The sequence below is a fragment of the Marmota marmota genome, unplaced genomic scaffold (assembly GCF_001458135.2).
Source record: "Marmota marmota marmota unplaced genomic scaffold, marMar, whole genome shotgun sequence".
Lineage (NCBI taxonomy): Eukaryota > Metazoa > Chordata > Mammalia > Rodentia > Sciuridae > Marmota > Marmota marmota.
In genome coordinates, this window is record NW_026000051.1 from 11,097,323 (window position 1) to 11,122,659 (window position 25,337).

At 46.6% G+C, this 25,337-nt stretch overlaps 1 long non-coding RNA gene across 1 annotated transcript; it reads left to right on the forward strand.

The window, feature by feature from the left end:
* Positions 1-2,298: 2,298 nt before the first annotated feature.
* Positions 2,299-24,643, forward strand: LOC125619671. Its single transcript, XR_007351213.1, has 2 exons — positions 2,299-2,599; positions 22,883-24,643. It is a non-coding gene; the product is annotated as an uncharacterized LOC125619671 (long non-coding RNA).
* The last annotated feature ends 694 nt before the right edge of the window (positions 24,644-25,337 follow it).

The following is a 25,337-nucleotide window of genomic DNA, read 5'->3' on the forward strand; positions in this document are numbered from 1 at the left end:
GAAGTTTCCTACCTGTGACAAAGCATAAAACTTGATGCCAGATTATCCTGGCTGGGCTCTCCAAGTCTAATGAGAGCTTTTGGAATTTAGAAACCCTTTGCTCTTCAAATGAAGTCTGAAGACTATTGTTTTGCCAAAACAAAAACAAAAACAAACAGAAAAAAAAAAACGTAACTTGATGTTCCCAATTGATCTGTAGCTTCTTTATTTTTACTAGCAAAGTCCTGTGAGCTGTCGCCTGCTACATACTGCTCCCATAGCTAGGAAAAGACGGTGCATCAGGAATTAAAGTAGGAAACACATTGTTCCATATGATCAAAAGCATTTTGCACGAAGAATACAGGATAAGGGGAGGAACATGGGGCCAGGTGGTAAAGGCTGATCCTCTTTCCTGGGAGGGAGCATTAAATCCTTCTTAATAACCATTACATCCCATTTTAAAGACAGGAAATCGGAGGCTTTCAGAGAGGTTAGATGACTTCCCAAGGCACAGAAAGGAAGTTGGCAGAGCTGAGATTCAAATTCTGCAGCACCTGACTCTCAACAACACGTTCCTGGTCCACCTTCTGCCTCCAGTCCTCGGCAACGGGCTCTGCCGAACGCAGGAAAGACCAGCAGTCACTGCACACTCAGGAAGTTAAGGTGCAAAGAACTTTCCCAACACCTTGCCCAGTGGTTTCATTGATCCAGAGGGTTATAATCCAGTGGGGTTCGAGGCCCCGATTGGAACTGAAGTTCCTGAGTCCCAGACACTCGCTCTGTCCCACATCAGGAAATCATCTCATCCCAGAGAAAGCATACACAAAGAATGGGTGAGCTTTGGGAGACCACTACTTTTTTTTTTGTCTTCCCTTGTATCGCTGGTGCCTGTCACAGTGTCTGGTGCACGGGAAGTTCTCATCAATATTAGCTGCATAAAAGAAATAATGACAATAAATGAGAGGATGACGCAGGTGAAGCACATGGCAGAGAGGTTGGTGCTTTAAGATCTTTCTTTCCTCCTCCCTGCCTGTCATATTTCTCTCTCTCTCTCCCTTCTTCCCCATTCTTCCTTTATTTCCTTAAACTCTCCTTTCCCTACCAACTACAGGAAGGCTGCGGCGAGGGCAATGGACCCTCCTGCTACCGCCCCAGACGGGCCTGTGTTCAGGTGGAGTTGGGAGGGGGTGGACTTGGGAGGAGGTGTTGCTGGGGAGCTGGAGGAAGAATCGCAGAGGCTGTGCTGTGCTCCTCGCAGCTGGAGCTGCTGGTTCCTACCACCAAGGCAGCGAGCCATGTGGTGGGTAAAAATAGGCTGCTCAGGGGAGAGTGTTGGAACTGCCACCCCAGGACGGATTCAGCAAAAACAAAGCGGCATCTGGTGAGGCCCCAGCTGGTGGGGTGGGTGGGCAGGGAGGGGCGGGTGCTCAAAGAGCAGAGCCAGAGAGGCAACACAGGCCACCCCGGGGACTCTGTGCAGGCCACCCAGGCTGCCCCCAGCACTCCTCTGCATAATTTTAATTTGTTAAGTTAGGAGGATCCTAAATGAATGCAGAAACGGACATACCCATTGCACAGAAGCCCATGCACAGACTTAGCCCACTACGCAATCTACTGTGGCCGTAGGGAGAGACCCAGATAGCAGTAGCTCATCCATTTCTGAATGCCCGAGTTGGGTTATGGTGGCCGTGAGTCATCAGGCAGGGGACTGGGGCTGGGCTGGACAGCAGGAAGCCACTTCAGGTCCCAGAAAGCACACACAAAGAATGGGTGGGCTTTGCCAAAGGGCTCACTTAAAACACACGCTATGGCAGGTGCTTCTGAGCTCAACTCGGTACCTGTCCCAAGAATACTACCAGGTGCTCAGGGAGTAATATGGGGCATGAAGGAATGAACGCGTCTAGGTTTTAGGCAAAGCTGGCTGAGTTCTGAGCTCAGTACTGCATCTCGCTAGCCACGTGGCTTGGACATGTCGCTTCCTCTTTCTTTCTTCAAGGGGAATTGTCCAATCCAGCTGGGGAAGGTGTTGAGAAAGTTAGATAAGATGGGCTATGGAAAGGACTTTGTAGAAGGCTCTGTCTCTACTGCAGAACCAGGGCCAGTTTCTCAGGCCTGTCACCCTCAATATCAATTCAGTCTCAATTCTGGGGCCGTCTCACAGGATTGGTGGAGGGCTCCCCATTTAGGTAGGGGATCTCTCCAGGATCCAGATGCACTTTGGTTAGCATTTTGTGTTTTCCCCTGCCTTCTCTGACTCAGGGCACTATGACAGTCATCTGTCAATCTATGTTCTCTTTCCTCTTTATTTTACATGGCCTCTTGCTAACGCCCTGAGAACATCTTCCCCTTCCTCATGGACTTGTAATATTTATGGAGGTCCTTCTGACTCACTGACATTGGACATGAGGGAAGACCGGGGAGTGCTGTCAGCCAAAAGGTACAAAAAGCCATCCAACAAAGCACGGTGTCTAGAAGAAGCCACCGGAAACCACCACCTCCGAATGCTGCCCAGTTGCTCTAGGAAGACCCCTCCGCCTCTTTCTCCTGGTGACATCCTCTCTGCTGGGGCTGGGTCATGGGTTGTTGTGGAGCTAATTTTGGATTGCTGAACAAAACTGAGGTGAGGCCATGTTTCTGTAGTTGGTGTCCTTGTGGTTTTGACCAAAATGTGTCTTTTGAGGTGAATGTATGACAGGCACTCTAATGTCAATCAAAGTTCCTTAGATTTAGCAGGTCAGAGACATTTCCACCTTCCCTACATTCCCGTGACATCTTTTCAGATGGTTCCAGTACTGATAATATCACTCACTCTCCCACTTAGGCAAAAAATGATTTTTTTTTTGGTTTGTGGGGGAGGCCCACAGTGAACAAATAAATCTGTAAATATGCAAAAATATCAAATTCTGGTCAGTTCTGTGAAATAAAAGTACACAGTGCTGGGAAAGAAAAACATCATGGAAGAAAGTTTAGATCTGGGACTTTTGGACAGCCTCACTAAGGAAGTGACATTTCAGCTGAGACCAGAGGGATGAGGAACTGGCCAAGAAGGAAGAGAGAGGAGAGTGTGTTCCGGGTGGGTGGGCGGGTAAGTGTGAGGGTTCCAGGCTTTGAGGTGAGAACGAGCTTGCTGGGTATGAGCGCCCAAAACGAGAACTATTTTTCAGAGAAAAATGGTAGGCATTTATATATGTCAGCACCACAGTGGTCTCCTGCGTACCTACAAGAAATCCTGGGCAATTGATTCATCTTTCTCTTTTAGCCCTAAGAGATGATATGTGACTGAGGATTTATGTGTTTTCACAGTACGTGTGCTCTCTGGGCTGGAGCAGGAGGCTCTCAGAACCATCTCGCTGGGAGAGACAGCCCTCTCCACCTGACCCTCCGTAGCGGCTACTGGAGACAATACTTCTCAGGTTGAGAGCTTCCACCTGTCAGAGCCTCCCTGGGGCTTAGCATGGTGTTTGGGAGACTGAAAAAAAGATCGTTGATTAAGGGAGGGGAGGGATGATGTTTAGATGAAAAGGAAGTGCCTGAGTTCTTGAGAGGAAGAAGAATCTGTCCATCAGGGATACAACTGCCTTTAAGTAGGCACCAGATGTACCGTAAACCTCTGGAAGCCTCTCTGGTGTGAGCAGGATCTGACATGTGAGTCAGCAGAAAGACCAGCGGGGACCCAGGAGTGTCAAGGAGCAGATGGCTCCAGGTCTATTTGCAGTAACCATAAACTGGCCCAGAGGAGGGCTGGACAGCGGGGCTGGGCTCCATCTACAGAGCTGGGAGGGGCTCTCAGGCCTTGAGTCTTGCACATGCGCCCTGGGCCTGCTGCTTCATGTCTGGCTGGGCCTTCATTCGGAATGGATGCTGCTGTTCTGGCCTTGGATTCCCTGAAAGGCAGCATCTGTTAGTGGCTCCAACTTCAACATTCCATTTCTGATTTTGCTCCTTAGTCAGGTCTCTTTACCAGAAGAGTGAGTTCCCACCTGCCGTTTATTCACAAACTCCTTGTGGACAGAAGCAACGGAGGCAAACTGAAAAGGACCTTGAGCATGCTGGAAGTTAGGGGACCAACCTGACCTTGACCCAGTGCTGTTCAATGCTTGGGAGTCAAGCTTTCTCTCTGTCACGTGGATAGATCAATGGTTTTCAGACTGCCTCCCTGTCTCCCTTACAGTTGGGTAAAGTAATACTTTTTGCCTCAATCAATATTCATTGGATGAATAAATAAGTTGAAGTTTCATGGAACTCTCAACCTGTCAAATAGAAACAAAATGGACATTATCTGATTTAGGCAAGGTTGGTCACCTTGGGGTTCTGTGTTCCAAACAGCCCTCAAGCTACTTGTAGGGAGCCCTATAATATGACTGCAACTCAAAAACAATTGGATGAGACAAATTCAAAGGCTTTAAAATGTTATGATCAAGGCGGGAGGCTCAGGAGGCAGAGGCAGGAGGATCACAAGTCTGAGGCCAGCCTCAGCCATTTAGCAAAACCGTGTCTCAAAATAAAAAAAATAAAAAGAACTGGGGGTGTATCTCAAGGGGAGAGCACCCTTTGGTTCAATCCCCAGTATAAAAAATAAAGTTATGATCAACCACTGCTGTGCTCATTTGAAAATAGTTTCTCTATCCCTGAACATCTCCGAGGTGAAAAAGGAAGGAAAGGCAAGAAAAGCACAAGTCCTTCAAAGTCTCAGGATCACAGTGCACTAGACCTGGAAGAACCTTAGGTGCTGTACCGTTCACTTTGGTGAATGGGTTGTGGGTGTCACTGGAGTATTCCAAGCTGAATTCTGCAGTTATGACACAGTTGAAAAGAGTGCAGGGATCCATTAGTGATGTCTGCACTGTGTACTGGAGAGGGAAATGGGCCACTTATGCCATCTATGAGCCACGACCTGTTTATTAATAAATACTAAGACTCAGAAAGTGCAAAGAGTACAGTTACAGCCCATAACTGATGAGTGGTCCATCCAGGAATCAACTGTTCGGCCTCTGGTTTTCCTACTTTATAACTCAAAAATCCCCAAGGGACCTGCTTGTCAGAACTGTGAACCTGATAGGCTGGAGCCCTGGCTTCTAACCTGGGTCTGCAGGGTACCTTGGGCTGGGCCCACAGCTGATAGTCCTAACAACTGGTGTGCCTTGTAGGATTGGGCTCCGTCCTTCTCTTCTCCTACCCTCTGCTCTGACTGCCGGGGAATCTCCCTCTGCTGTCCTGATTCTTGCTCCTTGGTACCACTCTTGGCCTCTCTGTCACTATGCACCCCACACCCCCCGACTTCATTGAAAACATAGGCTGCAGGGTCAAGTGGAGCCATTTACAGCCCCAGCCACTCACAAGCAATGCACCCTTCTTGAACTAACCCTTTAACTTCTCGGAGCCTCAGTTTCCTGACCTGTCAAACAGGGACCATGATAGAATAATCGTGCCTATTCTAAGGAGGATTGCAAAGATTTTTTTTGAGATAAAGTATTTAGTGGGCTCAGCCCAGGATTGACATCTGATAGTTGATAAGAACTGCTAGTTACTACACTAATAATGATGACAGAGGTAACAGATAGCAACTACTTCTATCATGTGTTGTCTTCGTTATCATCCTCATCATCATCTTGGCCAGCAAGTGGCTTGCTTGTTCATATCTCTTGAGGTGGTTATAAATAATAATAGAATAATGGTAATTCTTCTCATTTATTGATTGTTTACTGTGCTGGGGCTTTATCTATGTTAATCAATCAATCATCGATCACCTCCCTGCCTGTATTTCTATTTTTATCTGCCATATTGCCAATAACCCTATGAGATAAGGTCATCCTTATTCTGCTAGCAAGGAAAAAGAAGCATAGACATGAATTGCAACTTTCTCCATTGTACCAGCCACTGGTCAGCTCAGATCAGCACTTGAGTCTAAAGTCTGCACAAACACCTGCCCACGTCCACACTGCCTCTCAGGGGTCCACCCAGTGGCCTGCACACCCTCCCCCACTTGCTCCCCATGTTTGCAGGCAACTCCTGCACTGCCCCATGGTCCCTGTCCTTGTTCCAGCTCCTTCCATTGCCATGCACTTGTCTCCAGATCCAGAACCCACTAATAGAGAGGCCAAGGACATAACAGGACAGAAAACCAGAGAGCTTGGGGCAACTTTCCCAGTCACTTCCTTCCACCAAGTGGAGGATTTGGGACATCAGCCTCCTGCCCCCTTTCCAAGGTGGCAGCCCCTTAGGTCAACCTCCCTTCTTTGCCAACAGCCAACAACCAGGGAGCCGCCTATTGGATGCTCCCAAATGTCACACAGCTCTCTGCACTACACCGAGGCTCACGTAGCGGTGGGTTCCTGTGACATTAACGGCCCTGTCTTCCTGCCTGAGGAAAGCACAGAGTCAGGGAGAGGGCTGGGTGTTTTCAAAGGGCGAGATAATTCTGTGTGACCAACAATAACATTTACAGTTATTTAAGCTTAGATAAGGGTAATTAAATCTCATGCTTCATGGGCTAAGCTGATTGCCTGCAGGGGTCAAGGAGGACGCCCTCCCCCCTGCGCGGCATCCACAGAGCCATTATCCAGGTGCATTGTGGGAGCTCAGGAAGAGCCCGGGTTTCCTCCAAAGCCCAGGCCCAGGTTGAGGCAGTTCACACATCACCTCTCAGGGGACGGTTCCACACTTCAGATTCAGGCACTGTGGCTCAGCTCGGCCTCTGGAGTCCACCAGCCCTAGGTTTGAATTCTGGCCCTGGGGAGCGCAGGGTGACCTTCGACCAGTCACTTGACCTCTGTTAGAAATGGTTTCTTTGCTTATGAAACGGAAGTAAGGTGTATCATGGGATGTTGAATAAAAGGAAGAACAACTGGCATTTGCTGGGTATTTTCTAGAAGCTGGGCTATTTTAGTGCTTTTCTTCACTTGATTCTCACAGCCCCAAGCAGTCTGTCCTCCCTTCCTCATCATTCTGCCATTGTCACCCTCTTTTGGCAGACAGGAGACTCGGGCTGAGAGGAGGGGGTGTCACTTGCTCACGGTCCCATTCTGGAGGTCAGAGCACAGCAATAATTACACTCGAGGTGGGTGCCCAAGGAGACTCAGCGAAGGGCCTAGTTACGTACGTAGAGGTGGACCAGGAAAGTGGACAGTGAGTCACCTCTGTCTAAGGGGCAAGGCAGGGAGCAGTTCCCAGAACCCAGGGTGCGGGGAGGAGAACGGCTGGGTCTTAGGAAAGAGCTGTCCTATGGGAGCCATTGTCCCGACCTGGTGAGCAAAGAACTGGGGAGGTGTATAATGATCTGCTTTAACTCTCCCAGGTGAGGACTCCCAGGGCACAGGGCAGGACAGAGAAAGACAGAAAGGATCTCAAGCAAATAAAGTATCCTGTCCTCTGACTGTGAGGATAGACCCAGCAGGGGAACTTCAGTGTCTAAGCCCAGGCCCTTTCACCCTCCCTGCTATGCTGCATCCCCCAGAGGGCATACAGTAAGTGTTCAATAAATGATAGCTCTTAAATTTTGCTTGCATCTTCCCCTACCCCATAAGAAAAGGGGACTACATCATTGCCTTACCTGAAGTGAAGGTTGGTTCCTTCTCTCCCCACTGAAGTTGAGAATACAGGCTTCCTGTTCCACACGGGGAATTGAAACATGTGTCCCCTCCATGAAGAAGATGGCTAATTAGCCCCTTGCCCTGGACCACTCTGGTTGCAGTGTGAAGACTGGAGGGGGCCAGACTTGGGGAAGATGAGGAGAGGCAGGAAGCCAGAGCCAGCCTGGAATGACAGGTCTGACCCATGGCAGAGGAGGCGAGGATGCAGAGGATGGGCAAGATTCGAGAACCGTGTCAGGACACGATGACTAGGTAGAAGAAGAGAGGAACATGGGATGAATGAATATGTAGAAATGGACTTGGGTCCCACTCTGGGGACCGAAAAGTGTACAGAGAACTGAGTGGATCACCTTAAGAAAAACCTTTGTGTTATGACCCAGGGGCTAGTTCTCGCCCAGAGAGATGGAAACTGTCAGAGAGTGGCTAATTGTTTTTGGAAAAGGGCAGAATTAAGGAACAGTGAAAGGTTTTCCAGCTTTTATGGATAAAGGAAATTCAGTCCAATTTATGCTGGTGAAAATGGACACATAAAAAAGAAAATATTTGCAGATAAGTATAAATTCAATCTTGCCCCTCATACTGGCCCCAAGTCAAAGAGGATGTGGAGGAAGAAGGATTTCTTGTTTCTTTTTTTTCTCTTTTATAATCTTAGGGCACATCTGGTGCTTCTTCTGGGTGGAAAGGGAATTCACTTTTCCTGTATTCTTTCTTTATCTGCAAAAATGGAAAGAATTAGCCATGTCTTCCCAGTGCCAAGGATTATTGTTACGATCAAATGAGTGATTGAGAAAGCCCTCTGTGAATCAAAATGTGACATATCTGTCTTATCAGTGAATTACATAAATTTTGATATTATTACTTTACTCTATGCTGTAACAGAAAAAAAAATCAGTGACTCAGATCTCAAATCAACTTGATTTGGAATATTAGCTCTTCTACCTATTAACTGTGCCTTTAGGCAAGTTGCTTCTCTTCTGAAATTCACTTACCTTATTTGTGCCCTGGGATTACAGCACCTGTCCCACAGGGCCGTTGTTCCATGGGAGCAGGTGAAAATGGTATCTGGCACATCAAGGGTACGAAGGGTAGATAGTGAAGGTGATGGTTATTCGTTGATCTATAAACCCACGGTGGAGCTTATCAAAGAAACCTCCAGATGTTTTTGTTACTTGCACGCATCCAACACTGTAACTTCAGGTTGCCTTTACAAACTTCCTCAAGAAATACAGAATGGGTGAGTCTGGGTTGATGAAAGGTGTCAAAGAGAAATAGAATAAGCAGAAGAGGAGACAGGCATTCTTGGATAAGAAGGCAAAAGAAGAGGGTCAAGAGCGCCAAATAAATGTGTTTGTCTGGGAGACAAGGGACAACTGTGCTGAGAGCCATAGCGGAGTCCGAATGACGCATGGCATTTTTGCCAGAACGGAGTGGTTGAGAGGTACGCCAGCAAGCCATTGAGATGATAATGGTTATGTTAAGCTGTGTATATTAGACCCCTGCTGTCCCCGTCGGCCTGCTACTTTGGAGTTCTCCTGGGATTCCCGGAGAGTTCCCACTGGTTGGGGATGTGCCGGAGGAGGGATTTCCGGTTGGTGGTTCCTGGAGGAGCCGAGTGGCGTTCGGGGGAATTCCCGGGAGCGTGTGGAGTGTGCTGGTGGAGTTCAGAAATAAAGTTTGTTCCTGCTTCAGTGGCTCGTGATTTGTGCCCAGCCAGACTGCGGCACAACTGTGTGTGGAAGTGCTGGGCTAGAAAAGACACTGAGGTCATTTAATCCAGAGGTGAAAGGTCAAACGATCATGGGCCAGATGGTTGATAGACATGAGTTTGGATGGCCGGAGAGACTTGAGGGAATGGCGAGGGCTGTGGTTATATTATATAAAACAATTGACGGCCTCCATCATTTAGTTTAGTCCAGATAGTGTGAGCCTTGCTTCCTCTGGGGAGCTTCTCTGCATGCTTAGAGCTGAGTTGGACCTTTCTTACACTTCCAATGGACTTGGGGCATACACTGAGCTGGGCAGGATAGGCCAAATTGTATGGAAGTAGCATACATCTCCCCAAACCTCAGTCACTCCACAAAGATCTGTCTACATGTCTCTTGATGGTCTATAGGGTGATTTGTGCGTTTGAGTCATGGGCAGGTCATGGAGGCTCCATTCTGAATTTTCCACAGTAGGAAGAAGGGAGCACTCGGAGTGGCACACTGGCTCTTGAAAGCTTTTTCCTGTATGTGACACCTGTCACTTCTAGTCACATTTCATTTCAAATCACCCTACAGGTGCTCAAGTGGGGGTGGGGTGCGGTATTACCATGTGCTTGGAAGTGGATCCAGGGCTCACAGTGATGCAGGGATTGCACTGGGGAAGGCCTTCCTTTTATTCATTCCCAGCACTCTGGCACCCAGCGCTGGGGCTACCACAAAGCAGAAGCTTTAGAGGATGTGTGTTCAGTGGATCACAGGACTTACCATGGAGTGTAAATGGTTCATATCAGCAGCAAACATCCCTGGGGCATGGATTATCATTGTCTCTGTACACTCAGTACCTGGCACAGTGCCTTCTATGGAGTAGCTGCTCACTAAATGTTTGCCAAAGGAATTAATATGGACTTAGCAATATGTGATATCTGCTCACAATGGTGGCTGTCATTTCTTTCTACCTGGTTGTGCATCATTGGACTTGTTAGTGCCCAGGCCAGAGCAGCAAGTCCAGAAATGGGAAACGTACCCAGCTCAGATGCCAGAGAAAGAAGAATAAACAGCACTTACCAGCCTGGAGCAAAAGGAAAATCTTTCTTGCACAAGACGGGTAAAAATCAAACCAAATACAAGAGGATTCCAAGATTGATTTGGGGTGAGGTTGGGCATCCAGTTTGCAGGCTTAAGTTTAGAGCCTAGAAGAAGGGAATGAAGGAGGACACCCTCAAAGGAACCAAGAATATATGCAAGAACTCAAGGGAAAGGAAAGGGCTTTACTTATTATTATTGGAAAAGGGCTTTAATTATTATTATTATTATCATCATTATTATTATTTTAAAAATGGCTCCAGGTTGCATCTTTTTCTTTTTGATGAGTCAGGGCTCTCTCTTTTGGCCAGTCTGTACACTCCTTGAGGGCAGGGACCACTGACTGGTTCCACGTCAACATTGCCCGGCACAGGACATGACAGACAGAGGTCACCAGCAGATGTTCGTGGATGTGTCTTGCACTTGCACGTGCGACTCTTTGGGGACCGGAAAAGATGATTCACAGCAACGTGGGAAGACACAGGAGCAGATGAAACAGGCCTCGCTGCAGCATTATGGTGACACTAAAAAAACTGCTGGCTTCTCATTCCCCTCGGGGAGCAGGTGCTGTGCAGCACAGGGCTATTGAGATGAATGAGAGCTAACTTCTTCAAACAGATTTGAGAGACAAAACAACTACACTAACAAAGAAAGACCATCAGACGGGGTCTCCGTCTAAACTGCCCGCCCGTTTCCCTGAGGTTTTGTGCGGAGCTTTGCTCTACCGTCCTGGGAGGTCTCAGGGTTACCTTATGATTGTTCTTTACTCTCTGGTCCCACCGCACAGCAGGGCTCTTGGGGACACCAGGCCCTCCATGAAATGGTGCCAGATCACTGTGCTCTACAAATTCACTGGGCTGTTTAACATCCTTTGCTTTGTTTTACTGTCCTCCTGTGAATTCAGATGTCAGCTGTTACTTCTTTGTCGTTTCTCCCCTATTGGGGTCCTTTCCAGTGATTAGTCTTCTAGTAAATTAGTCTGAATACCCCCACTGAACACGTCGTAGAGTGAACACCCCTCTTTTCGAGACGCTGTGACCTGTGGAGTTTGGAAGCGATGAGGTCACCTCATAAGCCTGTGGGTGTACCTGAGGCTTGAGGCCAGTCCTGTTCACCTACTGGGTGACCCCGGGCCCACTCACAGTCCCCTTTATCAAACAATTCCCAGGTGTGTAAATTGGGCATCATAGCCATGCCTACCCTAGAGAATTGTCTCTTTGTGAGGAATTAACTGAAGAATGAATGTCGGTGTGGGATATTGTTTCATTTCTAAGAATCTTAGAGTCTGGTCCTGGAGAAAAGACTCATAGATAAAGGATGAAGGGAGGTCATGGGTGGGAAGGGCCACCAGGGACGAGGTGATGAGTTAGAGGGGGAGGAACTGGGAGGATATTGAGGAAAGAAGAGAAAGGAGACGGAGGCAGGAAGAACAGGTGATGGTCCCCATGCTGCAAATGAAGGAACTGACCCGTGGAAAGATGGATCCACAGAGGAAGCACCAGGTGGGGCCAAATATGCAGGGTGACTCCAAACCAGGGGCGGCAGACTAGGACCCAAGGGTCACATTGGACTGTTGCCTGTTTTTGTTCAGACCATCAGCTGAAATGGCTTTTGTTAGTTTGTTTGTTTGTTTTTAAATGGTTGGAAAAAACCTAGAGAGAATAATTTTGTGATATATAAAAATTATATGGAGCCACATCAATGTTTATAGAAGCACAATTCACAATAGCTAAACTGTGGAACCAAACTTAGAGGCCCTTCGGTAGATGAATGGATAAAGAAAATGTGGCATATATACACAATGGAATATTACTCAGCATTAAAAGAGAATAAAATCATGGCATTTGCAGGTAAAAGGATGGAGTTGGAGAATATAATGCTAAGTGAAGTTAGCTAATCCCCCAAAACCAAGTGCAGAATGTTTTCTCTGATATAAGGAGGCTGATTCATAATGGGGTTGGCAGGGGAGGGGGTGCAGGGGAAGCATGGGAGAATTAGATGAACTCTAGAGAGAGCAAAGGGGAGGGAGTGGGAGGAAGGGGCCTAGGGGTAGGAGAGACGGTGGAGTGAGATGGACATCATTACCCTAAGTACATGTAAGAAGACACGAAAGGTGTAACCCTACTTTGTACACAGAGATGTGAAAAGTTGTGCTCTCTATGAATAATATGAATTGTAATGCATTCTGCTGTTGTAAAAAACAAATTAGGAAAAAAAAATTAAAAAAATTATATTGAATATAAATTTTAGTTTCTAAAAGAAAAGGAATTTTACTGGTGGCCTTTTTTGTTTGTTTTTAACTCAGTGTATTCTTTGTGGCTACTTTTGCATGACAAAGTCAGAGTGAGTCTGAGACAAGAGCCATTGGCATAAAAAAAATTCACATATTTACCGTCTTGTCCATTACAGGAAAAAAAAAAAATTCTGATCCTAAATGGACTCGATCCAACTGCTGGGCAACTTGTGGGAGCAGCAGGGAGACACAGAGTGGGAATGGCGGGTCAGGAATGGGGTTGCCACCCCTTCTTACCTCACCGTCTCTCCATGCCCTCGGGAAGCACGGCTCCTTCATGATGTGCCCCAACTGCCTGCTTTCCCCAGGACTTCCATTCTTTGAAGAGACAAACCCATCATCCTCTCTTTTCATGTGGAATTTTTTTTTTTCAAAGAATATTTAAATGGGCTTTCTCCCTTACATGCTAAGTGCAGAGAGCTCTGGGCCGCACCACGCTAATCAGACTGGGTGCCATTCTCTAAGTCATTTTCTGCAATTTCGTGTTCTCTCTCCCTGAAAGAAGGAGAATTACTTTGATAGATTAAAGCCGTTTCCTTATTGGAATGGGCGTTGTGTCTCTTTTCTCCCCGCTCCCGTCCACTGTCTCTCGATGCCTGCAAGGTAGGGAGGCCCTAATTTCCCCGGGTTGCTCTCGGGGAAGCAATTTCTCATTTCTGCCGGGCCCTCCAGGGTCTCATTTGCAGAATGAGGGGGACTCTGGCTAGGGCTGGAAATGGAAGGGGCTGGAAGGTGACCCACTCTTTTCTGCTGCGGATTTGTGTTGTAAAATATTTTCAACTCAGAGGCAGATGTTCCTAGTTGTTGGTCAAAAGGGTTTCTTTTCACTCTGGTCTTCGCCAGGGTTACAGAAGGGCATATGGAGAATAATGGGCTCTCACTATGGAGTAAAAGGGACGTTGCACTCGGTGAATTTAAACCTAAATGGCTGCATTTACAATCCCATATAATATACAGTCGTTAAGATAGAAGAAGTCTGATTTTAATTGCTTATTTCTTCTTACTAGGTTTTTGATGAGCTTAGAAGTGCTTTAGTCTATTTAAGAATTATCGTGGCCGGGACCCTGGCGCACGCCTGTAATCCCAGCGGCTGGGGAGGCTGAGGCAGGAGAATCGCGAGTTCAAAGCCAGCCTCAGCAAGGGCGAGGCGCTAAGCAACTCAGTGAGACCCTCTCCCTAAATAAAATACAAAATAGGGCTGGGGATGTGGCTCAGTGGTTGAGTGCCCCTGAAGTCAGTCCTGGGTATCCAAAAAATACATACATACATAAATAAATTATCCTGGAGGCATATCAAATACAGATTCCCAATATTTACCTCCAGAGATTCTCATGTAGTAGCCTGCGATTAGAAGCTGAAATCTGTATTTTTAACAAATATCCTTGGATGATTTTGATACTGGTGGTCCCACACAGCCCTTGAGAAATATTTTCCCCAGATAAAATTTGTGATATTTTAAGCTTTAATGAAATAACCAAAAGGCCTGGCACTGGAAGGTGTAAAATAAATATTATTGATGTAGGTTTCGTCATCATAGTTATTTTATATATATATATATATATACATTTGTTTGTTTTGGGATGTGGCTATGCTTTGGCCACATAAAATTCTAGGCTGAGATGGGAGCAGAGAAAAAAAAAAAAGTGGTTCCTTTGAGACCATCCAGGATGAAGTACATGCAATTGTATTAGTAGGTTTCTGCTGCAGGAGGAAGAGTGGGTACAACTCAAGGTTGTGAGTGCTGGATTGTTGATGGGCCATCTGGGGCCACAACCAGTTTCTACCAACGTGGAGGCACTTCCCTAGTCATACTATCTCCTCTCTAAGCTGACTTCAGGGGTATGAAAAAGTTCATCTTAGAAGGCAAGACTTTGGAACATCATGTTAAGAATTCTTTATTCTTGGAGGGCATATTGTTCTGATTTTCATTACTATGACAAAATACCTGGAGCTAGGTAACTATATACGGAAAATAGATTTATTTAGTTCAAGGGAGGTTGAATCTTATGGAGGTTCAAGGGATTGGCACTAGTATCACATTCACTCTGGTGAGGACCTCATGGCAGATGGCACCATACAGGTGGGACTGTACACAGGAGAAAGGGACCCATCCTTGAGACAAGAAGCCAGAAAGATTCATGGGTCAGACTTGATCTTTTATGACAGTCTGATCTCACAAGAACTAATGAAGTATTCTCATGAGAACTATCTTAATCTTTCCCAAGGATAACATCGCCAGTGACTTAAGAACCTCTCCCTAGGCCCCACCTCTTAGAGATTCCATCACTTTGGTAATGTCACTACACTGAGGTCCAAGCCTCCAATACAGAAATCCCGGGGTACATCCACAGGACAGGAGAGGGCAGCTCATGTAGGGCCATCAGCTACTCCGTGCTGAGTACTGTGCTGGGCCTCAGGGCTGCAGAAGTGAACAAGGCAGTGTCTCCAATCGTGAGAAAGCTGTAGAACAGTGAGAAATACAGACACATCCACAAGTAAAAAGGAGCTCTCTGGCTCAACTAAAAGTTTGTGCAAAATATACGGGAACATGACGATGAGCAGGAGTGAAGAGGGGGAGGGAAAGGGAGGGAGGAGAGTGAGGAAAGCTCTCCAGAGGAGACACCCTGGAATGTAGCCTGGGGATGAAGCGGGGCCTCTGCCTGAGCACTGGGCCTCAAGGGGCATCCAGGCTTGGAAATGGGCCTATGCAAAAGGCCCAGAGGCCAGTCATTCATTTATTCATTTGCTTGACCATTAAAAAAAACATATAAACGAATAATTTTTGAGGTTACCGAGTCAGGCGTGGTGCTGTGTGTTTGCATGAAGATAAATGACGTGCTGGCGGAAATAGCTTTAGTCTTACTTTGGTAGTAGGGGTCACAGCGGAAGATGAACTTGGAAAAGGGCCCTAAGACACGTTACAAAGAATTTTGCAAGCTGGTGTAAGTTATTTGTGAGCAATGGAAACCCAAGTATGTAAGAAAAGGAAGAATTGTATCCGAGCATTGCAAAGGGTACTCATAGTCGGAGTGGATTTTGAGGGATGAGACAATAGATAAATAGCATCATCAGGTCTCCCTTGTCCACCAGGACCAATCTCTAAAACACCCCTGGCACCCTAGCTTTGAGAGGATCCCCAGAGCCTGGAGGCCTGTTGGTCCTTCTCTGGTGTCTTTGCTATGATTGATAATTTGTACCAAATCCATTTGGGGAGGTTATTTTTCTTCCCCGACATACATCACAGGATATTTTTATAGCTTGATGAATCTAACACATCTGTGTAATCACACAGTTTCCAGAGATCCAGATGTTCCCCAGAGCACCTCTGGCTCCCACGCTCCTGCAAACATTTGCTGTAAACACCAAAGGCTGTTTTGTTGGTTTTAACGTTCTAGCTCATCTCATTACCCAGTGAAGGTGAAAGATTGAAGCCAGATAGTGTTGCCAGTAAATGTTTTTGCCCCTAATGCATCTATTTCTAGTGACTGATTAGTATGCGGTGGGGCTCACCGGCTGACGCTGCCTCAGCGGCCAATCCTGTTCTGCCTGCTGCGGTGCCGAGGAGGAAGTCAGGCCGGCTGAGCAGATCCTTTCTGTTTGCTGAACTGAGGTCCCCAGCTGAAAAGAGGGCTCAGCCAGCTGAGATTCGACAGGGAGGAAAAAGGGACCAGTAGCCAGCTCCAGGTTGCTGGGGAGTCGCTAAAGGAGTTAATGAGTGTAAAATATTTAACTCTACCTGGAATACGGACAGAGCTTAACAAAAGGTAGCGACTATGGGGATGACTCGTAACTATTAGTCCACAATGAGGACACACACATCCCGACTTTAAGGAGTTCCACAGTACCAGAACTCCACCCCAGAGATGGAGAAAGGGCACTGGAATAGGAATGGGGAGGCTTAGCCTGAGCCCCAGGGGTGTAGGCAGGTGTCCACCTTCCTAGGCACCAAGTTGTCCATTTGTAGAGTGATAAGATTGTCCCAGATGATACCAAAGGGACTCTTAGGTCTAATGCTGAGGCTATTAAGAAGTAAAGCAATTGGAAACTCAGAGGCTGGTCACTGATCACCTGGGATGGAGTGTAGACATCTTCCCTGCACAGAGCTTTATACAATAGGTAGGAGCTGATTTCCCTCATCTCTGTCCTGTAGGGAGCCCCCTTCCAACCTCTTACTCGTTCACCTCCTTTATCTGAACGAGGTCTTTCACTGACTTCTGATGAATGACCCTAACCAAGGAAATGACTGGTCCCCCATGCTATTCAGTTGCTTAGCATCACAGATTTGTCCTCCATATTTGGTAATGGCTTGATTAATGTTGACCTCTCCCACTCCACGGCAGGCTTCATGAGAGCTGGGGCCATGTTGGTTTTGACCACCCTTCTATCACCCATGCCTGATTATGCTCAATCAATATCTATTGAATTAATGAAACAAACGGATGAATGGAATCTTGTCTAGGGAAGGGGGATGGGTCTGATAGCTTCTGTCTGAGTCCTGGGATCTTTTACAGAGTATACAGGATGCAGATGCAAACACTGGCAAAAAAGCCAGATGGGCAAGAAAGGGCTAACCTAATAGCAAACCCCGAATTCAACTTTAAATATAGAGAGATTAGATGGAAGAAGGAGAGGAATTCATGTACTATTAAATAGAAAACACACACACACACACACACACGAAGAGTAAAGAAGTACCGGTGCAGGGTGTGGGTTTGCAGGGGGAAGGGCAAGAAATGATTTCTAGACAGAAGCCTGAAGAGCAAGAATGGCACTAAGCATATTCCGTAGCCCACCACGATTATCAACTTATTAAGACAGAAAGATTGATTTATTCGTATGTTCTTGAGAGAGAACTGTGAAAAGCAATAACCCATCTGCAGCACAATAAGCTCACCTTAATCGGAACAGATAAAGCTCAGAGGATCGAGGGAGATAACGTGATGAGAGCAGGAGTCCCTGGGGCTTCCTGGGGAGGCCAGGGTGGGCAGGGAGAGCGGGGAGGGCTCCTGCAGGTGTGGGTTGAAGGCTGGCCTGCTGCTCACTGGCTGGGCCACCTTGCCCAAGCCTCCTGCCCTCTCTGAGTCCCAGCTTCCTTCCTTTTCTATAAGAGAGGTCGGTAAACCAAGGCCCCTAGGCCAAATCTATGCCACCGCCTCTTTTAATGAATCTTTTTAAAATAAAATTTTATTAAAACCTACTGTCCATGTTTGCTTTGGTGTTACAGTGGCAGGGCAGTTGGGAAAGAGACCCTGTGGCCTCCAAGGTCATTACAGGGAGACTCTTGGCCAGAGGTCTGATGACTCCTGCTGGGGACTGAACCCAGGGCCTTGGGCATGCAGGGCAAACACTCTACCAACTGAGCTGTGTCCCCAGCCCTCACAGCCTTCTTTTGAAGATCCATTCATTCAGTGTCTGACGTGGCAAGGTGCTCAATGTTGCCATTGGTGGAATTAATGAATTAATCCATGAGCAGCATGATATATCAAAATGGTTACAGACAGATATGGGGTCAGCATTCAGCTCAACTCCTAAGGGCTATGCAACCTTCAGAAAACGGCCTTCCTCTACTTCTATATTTCCTCACCTACAAATCAGATATAATAAAACTTACTTTGCAAAATGGTGGCTGGTGAATAAAACATGGAATGATCGCTTTGGATATACACACTCAATAATGTTGCCATTGGTCAGTCACGGCCTTTGAGGCACGGCGTTCTAGGGGAAGTTACTGGAGTTCTCGGCTCAGGTTCAGAAACTACCTCTGATAGCCCCAAACTTGGGATCCTGGTTCTGAGGCAGGGTTCCCACAGCTTGAGCCATTATCCAAGTCCTAGCACCGTGGCGCATGTACTAAGAGCTTAACGCATTAAGTCATGTTGGCTTAGGCCTCAGCTCTGGTGGAGACTCCCCCTGGGGTGAAGTGGTACCTTTGGGGTCTTTTAGGGTCATCTCCAACTCTTCCTAAGTTGTTCCAGGATGGTGATTTGATCTTTTCCACCCTGTGGGGCTAAAGGTGTGGCTGGGGCCATCATGGGAAGGGTACTTCCAGGGCACATCCCTGTAGTCATTTAAAGTTGGCAGTTCTCAAGCCAGCCCACACTGAATCAGAAGTTCTGGAGGACAGGCTCAGGCATCAGCATCTTTAAAAAACTTCCCAGGGACAGAGAGCTCCTGTCCTAGAGGCTGTGGTTTAACCTTGCTAGGGAAGCCCCTGAGGCCTCTTTAGCTGGGACGTGTGGCATGTCGGCAGCAGGAGCAAGGCTAAGACAGATTGCTCATCTGAGCTAGCAGGACTTTGGGAAGGCGACAGGAACAGTCCTGTAGCCTTTCCTAGGATCTGGGGGTCCTAGGTAAGTGCATTGGTTCATGAAGCTTCCAGAACTGAGACTCGACCCACCTCGTGGTGGAGGGAAGGGGTGAAGAGATCTGAATGGAAGGAATCTATCTTTAGGGTCCAAGTCTGCTGGTGGTGGTAGAGGCAGACTTCTTTGGCTCCTCAGGGTCTTAGGAAAGAAGGAATTTCTTGCACTCTGAAAAGGTTTGTGCAAGAAGTCTCTAAGGCCATGAAAAACGCCTGGGTCCCCCTACCAAGTATCAGAAGGGTCAGCTGAAACCGTTACTGAGTCCAGAGGACTAATGCTTACCTACTTTTAGAGTAAAGCTTGGTCACAAGAATGAGAGTTTGGGGCCCTAGCGTCAGGAGTGGGTTCAAGTATGGGGAAGGCTTTGATAGGAGAGGCCTGTGGTCAATTTGGAGAATTTGGCTAAATTGTTTTTTCAGGGATTTTTGGGACTCAGGCCAGAAATGAAACAGCTTGGTCAAGATCCTGGCTCTTCTAGCCTGGGTGGCAAATGAATTTCTTGTTTTGGCCCAAATCTGAGCGGTTGGTTGAGGTTGCCTGGAGCATCCTGTTAAGAAGGATTCTGAGGTCACATCTGGCTTGCTAGGAAAAAGTGCCATGATTCATTAGGTTGGCTGTATGTGTGAGAGAGGGAGGAGCGGCTCATCAGAAAAATGGCAAACAGACCGTATGTGGGAAGATTAAGGCATGACAGGAGCTCTGGGGGAGAGGACTGAACTGGAGACTATCATGCTAAGTGAAATAAGCCAATCCCCCCAACCCAAAGGCTGAATGTTCTCTCTGATATGTGGATGCTGACTCACAATGTGGAGGGTGGAGTTTCACTGAATGGACAGGGGGGAGTGGGGGGAGGAGACGAGGTATGGGAAGGGGAAACACAGTACAATGAATCAGACATAACTTTCCTATGTTCATGTATGAATTTGAGACCAGTGTAACGCCACATCATGTACAACCACAAGAATGGGAAGTTATACTCCATGTTTGTACGGTATGTCAAAATACACTCTACTGTCACATATGACATGGCTTTGAATACCAGGATTGGGAGTTTGGATTTGAAATTTTTAGATTCAGAAAAAAATTCTCTCATGCCTTCTAAACAGAGGGTCAATGTAATTGGGTGGAAGTTTTGGAATTACCTTTTGCTGGCAGTAAGGAGGGGGCCTGGGCTGGTGCTTGTTGCACCAGGCGGAGGGATAGAGGGCCCATTGCAATCCCCCATCCTGAAAAGAGGAATCTGAGCAGGGCAGTGGAGTGGCCCGGTCGGTGTGGGATGGTCCTGCATGCTGTTCACTCCAGGAGGCTTTGGTGATAGGGCTCCTGACTCCATCCTCTCTTCCAAAATGGAGAGCGAGAGGGAAAATAAGTTTTATTTAACTCCACTCTGATCAATAACAGTAGCATTTGTAATAACAACAACCATTTATTGAGTGTTTTTTTAAATGCCAGGCTCTAAGTGAGGCTCTTCCCATAAATTATTCTATTTAATCCTGGTAACAACCAAGCGAGTTGGGGTCACTTTACATTCTCATCTTGCAGATGCCAGACCTTCAGCACAGTTCAGAGATGTTGGGGAGCATGCCCAGGGTTCCACAGCTAGAATACTGCAGTCTGGGATTCAGACCTCAGGCTTGTCTGGCTGGAGGTCCACCCTCTTCCCCATCGCACCAGCCCACCTGTGTCTGCAATCAGCCACTCCTGTGGGTCCGCGCTGCGGCATTAAACAGACCTGCAGGCTCCGTGATTCCACTGGGGTACTGCGCTTTGATTGTTTCTCGTTAGCAGCTGTCTTCCCTCTCTCCCCGGGCACTTGGTTACATAATACCTGAAAATATTAAATTAGTTTTCCTTTACAGGAAATTATGCTCCATTAGGGCCACTGACATAGCTATTCCGAGGCCTCCAAGAGAGTTGTGTGCTTTTTGGAAATCTCCGACAAAATCCGATTGCTCGCCAGCCAGGAGCTCTCGGAAGGCCTTGTGGCTGTTGAGTAATTAGGCATTAAGTGGCTCTAATAATAGAACGAGGAGGCCCAACAAGAGGGTTCCACCCTCTTGTCAGAGTGGCCTTGGGTCCTGCTTCTGGTGGAGAAAAGAGGCCAGTAGAGGCCCACCCTGATCTGCTAGCCATCTTCTGACTTCACTTCCCAGCACTCACCATCACAGAGCATGGGCAGGGGACGGGTTCCAGGGAGACAGAAGCAAGCAGCCTCCTCTTGGATCCTCTGGGGAAAAGTGCTTGGCTCCACTGCAAGGGGATACAAAGTCTGCCCAATGGGGGCGACTCGGGGGAGAACTGGGGGCTGAATCTGAGCGGGTTGGGTTCTATGCTTTTGTGATTATGTCGAGGTATATCCTGGGGTTGTGTCATAACTAAAAATAAATGCAAAGTCTTAACATTCAAGATGGTGCAAGATGGGGGGCACCCATTTATTTTTCGGCATGCTTCTGTCTCTGGATCACTTTGTGATTCCCCGTTCCCCCCCACGTCTGCTCTGCAGTTTCTTTTTGACTTTCTTAGGAGGCTTCGTCCACCAAGAATGGAAAGTGGGAAGATCCTCCCATTCCTGCATTTTCAAATCCTACTCCAAATCTCATCTTCAAGATGATCTTTTTCTGGAAGTTTTCTCCAAGTTCTCTTTCTTAAAAAAAAAAAAAAAATCTCCCTCACTCTCATTTGAACACCCACAACATTTGGTGAGCACTTAAATGAATCATCTTATTTCCTTTCATCTTCTATTGGATTATTTTATATAAATCTCATCTCCTACAATATGGTAAATTATTAAAATGCAAGGACTATGTTTAGTCCCTCTGTACAGCTTCCCTGACTTTTCTTGTTGAGCTTTGCATGTAGTAGGTATTTCATAAGTACACTGATTTCAATGATGAATCTCATATATGATGGCGGTCCCATATTATTATGATAAGCTGAAAGTCATCACCTAGGGACACTGTGGCTGTGGTTAACATCCAAGTGCAATGTAGTACTCCCACAGTTGTGGTCCTGTGAGTGTAAATAAATGGACTACACTGCCCATTGTACAAAAGTATGTATGATTATGTGCAGTACATCATACTTGATAACGATAATAGAGGACCAGGTTATGCACTTACCATATCATAGTTTTATTGTTATTTTTTATTTCACTGACTTATTGGAGAGTTCACTGTAAAACAGTTATCTGTGATACAGCTGGCGAGAGCTTTATGCATCTCACATTTGCCATATCTCTTGACTGCTTCAAAAGGCCACATTGAGTGGCTAACAGACACCCTCTAGGTTTGTGAAAGGACACTCTCATGTTCACATGATGACAGAATTGACTAAGGATGCATTTCTCAGAGTATGTACCCATGGTTAAGCAACACACGACTGTAATACTAAATATAACCATCACTTCAGTGGTAGATAACACATCTAGAGATGGATGTTTTCATGGCCATCTGTCCATCCATTCATTCTCTTTTTAGCTCTTATAAATACACCTCATCTCTTCTCCATGCTCCTGCATGATATCTCCAGTATCAATATGGTGTTGGTGCAGGCGGGGGAGTGGGGTATGGGGTAATAGAATTCAGGATACAGACATACTTTGGGCACAAGTCTCAACACGCAGATTGAAGGACATACACCTTAAAAATGGATTCCTATTTCCCTAAAGGAAGGGTACATTGGGATTTCATATGGATTTTATATTTAGTTTGGGGGAAAGGACACCAAAATTGTGTGATGATTTACATCTCTCCTCCTCCCTTTCTTAAAAAATGAGTCTGTCTTCCCACCCTTATCTCCCAGCACCCACATTCTGTTCTGTGATCTGGACCCTGATCTTACCTCACATGATATTTAACTTCTACTCTCCTCCAGGTTGGATCCATCTAGAGACAAACACAAAGATTCAAGTAGAAAGATAAAACCAGTAGCAGATGCCCTGTGGGGAGAGCTGTGTTCAAGAACATGGAAGCGCTTGGATGTCCCTTCATGAATCTGGACTGTGGAACCCCTGCTCCCCCATCCTGGCACTGATGGAGAAGGTGGCACTCAGTAAGTAAAGGTGGAGGCAGGTGAAGAAAGTTCTACAAGGGACACCTTTACTCATGCCTGAAGACATCCTTCTTTCTCCTTCTTCCATGGGTCCTTCTGATCTGATGGGACGAGCTGACCCTTAGCCTCACCAATCAAATCCTGTCAGGGGCCAAGTGAGTAAGGGGATCAAGAGAGGAATCTGAGATACCTCCAGATTTTCTAGGAGAGGACTAGAAAGTGCTTCTTGATAGACCTGTGCCAGCTGGGCTTCAAGTTACGTCCCCCATAACACATGTCATGTGCCCACTTGCCATCATGCCTTTGCCCATGCTGGTCCTCTTCCTCAGAGTCCCTCTCTTCCATTTCTGCCCGACAAGATCCCACACAAATGCTGCCTCCCTCCAGAAGCCTTCCAGATTTTTCTCTGTCCTTCCCAGGTGGAATGCAGTAGCCCTCTTTGGGCTTCCACATAATTGGTGATGCTTTTATTACAGCTCTTTCCACATCCAGCCTGTGTTCTGGACACACGTGACATGACTCTCTTCCCTCTCCCCGCTCCTGCCCTGCTCCTTGGAGGAAGCCCCCTATAACTCTAGTGCCTACCCTCAGCCTGGCAGGGGTTGGTGCTCATGAGTGTTGATTGGGTCTCCTGAAAGAAATGGTGGTCTTGATAGTGCAGGACAAGTGCTGTGATTAGTGACTCCTGTGGATGAGGACAATGTTCCCTCTTGGCATTCCAAGTCCCACACTGAGACCTGGACTGCACGATGCTGGAGTGAATGCATCAAAGCATCTCGTGGGGACCCATTTCACAGTGTCCTGCACAGCCATTTCCCTGGCTTCACTTGTATCTGACTTTCTTCTAGAACAACTCCTCTTTCCTCCTCCCAAGGAACCGGGAGGTCAGTGAGTGACCCTGTGTCCTCTAGCCATAGAGTATGAGCTTCTTCTTCCTGATCTTCAGACCCCTGTGGGTGACCATCATTTTCTGGGTGAATGTTGTAGAAGGGAGCTCAGATTCAGGGTCTGACAACTCTAGATTCTCTCAAAGTTCTTGTTATAAACAAATGGCCCCCCCAATTCTGATGTTCTTTCTTCTTACACCCTGAAAAGGGGCATGATCTCATAGGATCCCCCACAACCCTGGAGAGAGTTGTTATTGCTGTTGTTATTAGTAGTTTTTGTACAGTCTGCTTTAATCTTATGTGGGACAACAGATCTCTCCTTTAAAGTAAATGAAAAGGGAGGATTGTTTATTCAGTGGATAAGAACACAAAGATATATTAGATAAAATATGGAAAGCATTTAGCATAATGGTTCAGACTAAGTAAACACTTAATAAATAGCCATCATTATTATCATTGTTATCAGAGAGGAGGAGTCTGTCACCCAAAGTCACGCAGCTGGTTAACGACAAAACACAACCTGGCCTTCACACCTGGAATTTTTAGGCACTGGGGTCCCCTGCCCTTGCTTTTAGACTTGTCCTACATCAAAAGATGTGTGTATATGACATTTCCAGATCCTTTTTTGGTCTTGGCCACTCAGCCAAAAAAAAAAAAAAAAGAGAGAGAGAGAATAAAAAAAGAATTAAAAAAAAAACCCCTCTTTTACCACGATGCAGGGAAAAAATTACCCTTAATTACTGGGGCTTCGCTACAATTATAGGATGTGCATTTGAACTCTGAAGGGTCCTCTCCTGAGGATAACCTTTATTTGCCTGATTGCGTCTGTTCAGTTAATTCTGGCTAATTACTATTTTCTTCCTATTAGATTCTAATTATATACAGTATTTTCATTATAAAGCATAATGTTTCCCAGAGAACCATGTCAATTATACAGGCAATATTACCGGAGGTCTGGTTTACCTCATTAAGCCCAAGCGATGAAGCCATGCATCTGATTAAACCTGCTGTTTGCGGGATGGACTTTGACTATAGGTGGGTACCAGTGACTCCCATGTACAATTCACTGGGTGTGGGAAGGAAGAGAGAGGCTGGGGGACGTCCCTCAAAGGAGCAGAGAGCCCATTTGCATGTCTTGGATTTTCTGCAGGAAGAACAAGTGGTGACCCAAATTACCTATTTCTGAGCCCCCTATGATTTCAAGTTTGGCTGGGGCATGGACTGGATGCTCTGGAGGAAGAGTGTGTCTTATCTGTGAGTCAAATACTTCCAATAGACCACCTGGCTTTGCCACCTCTATCCCTTAAGATACTGAAAACCTTCCTTCTTCCTGACCTACTGATGTACCTATCCAATAACCATCTGGTATCTCTACTTGGAGGTCAACATGC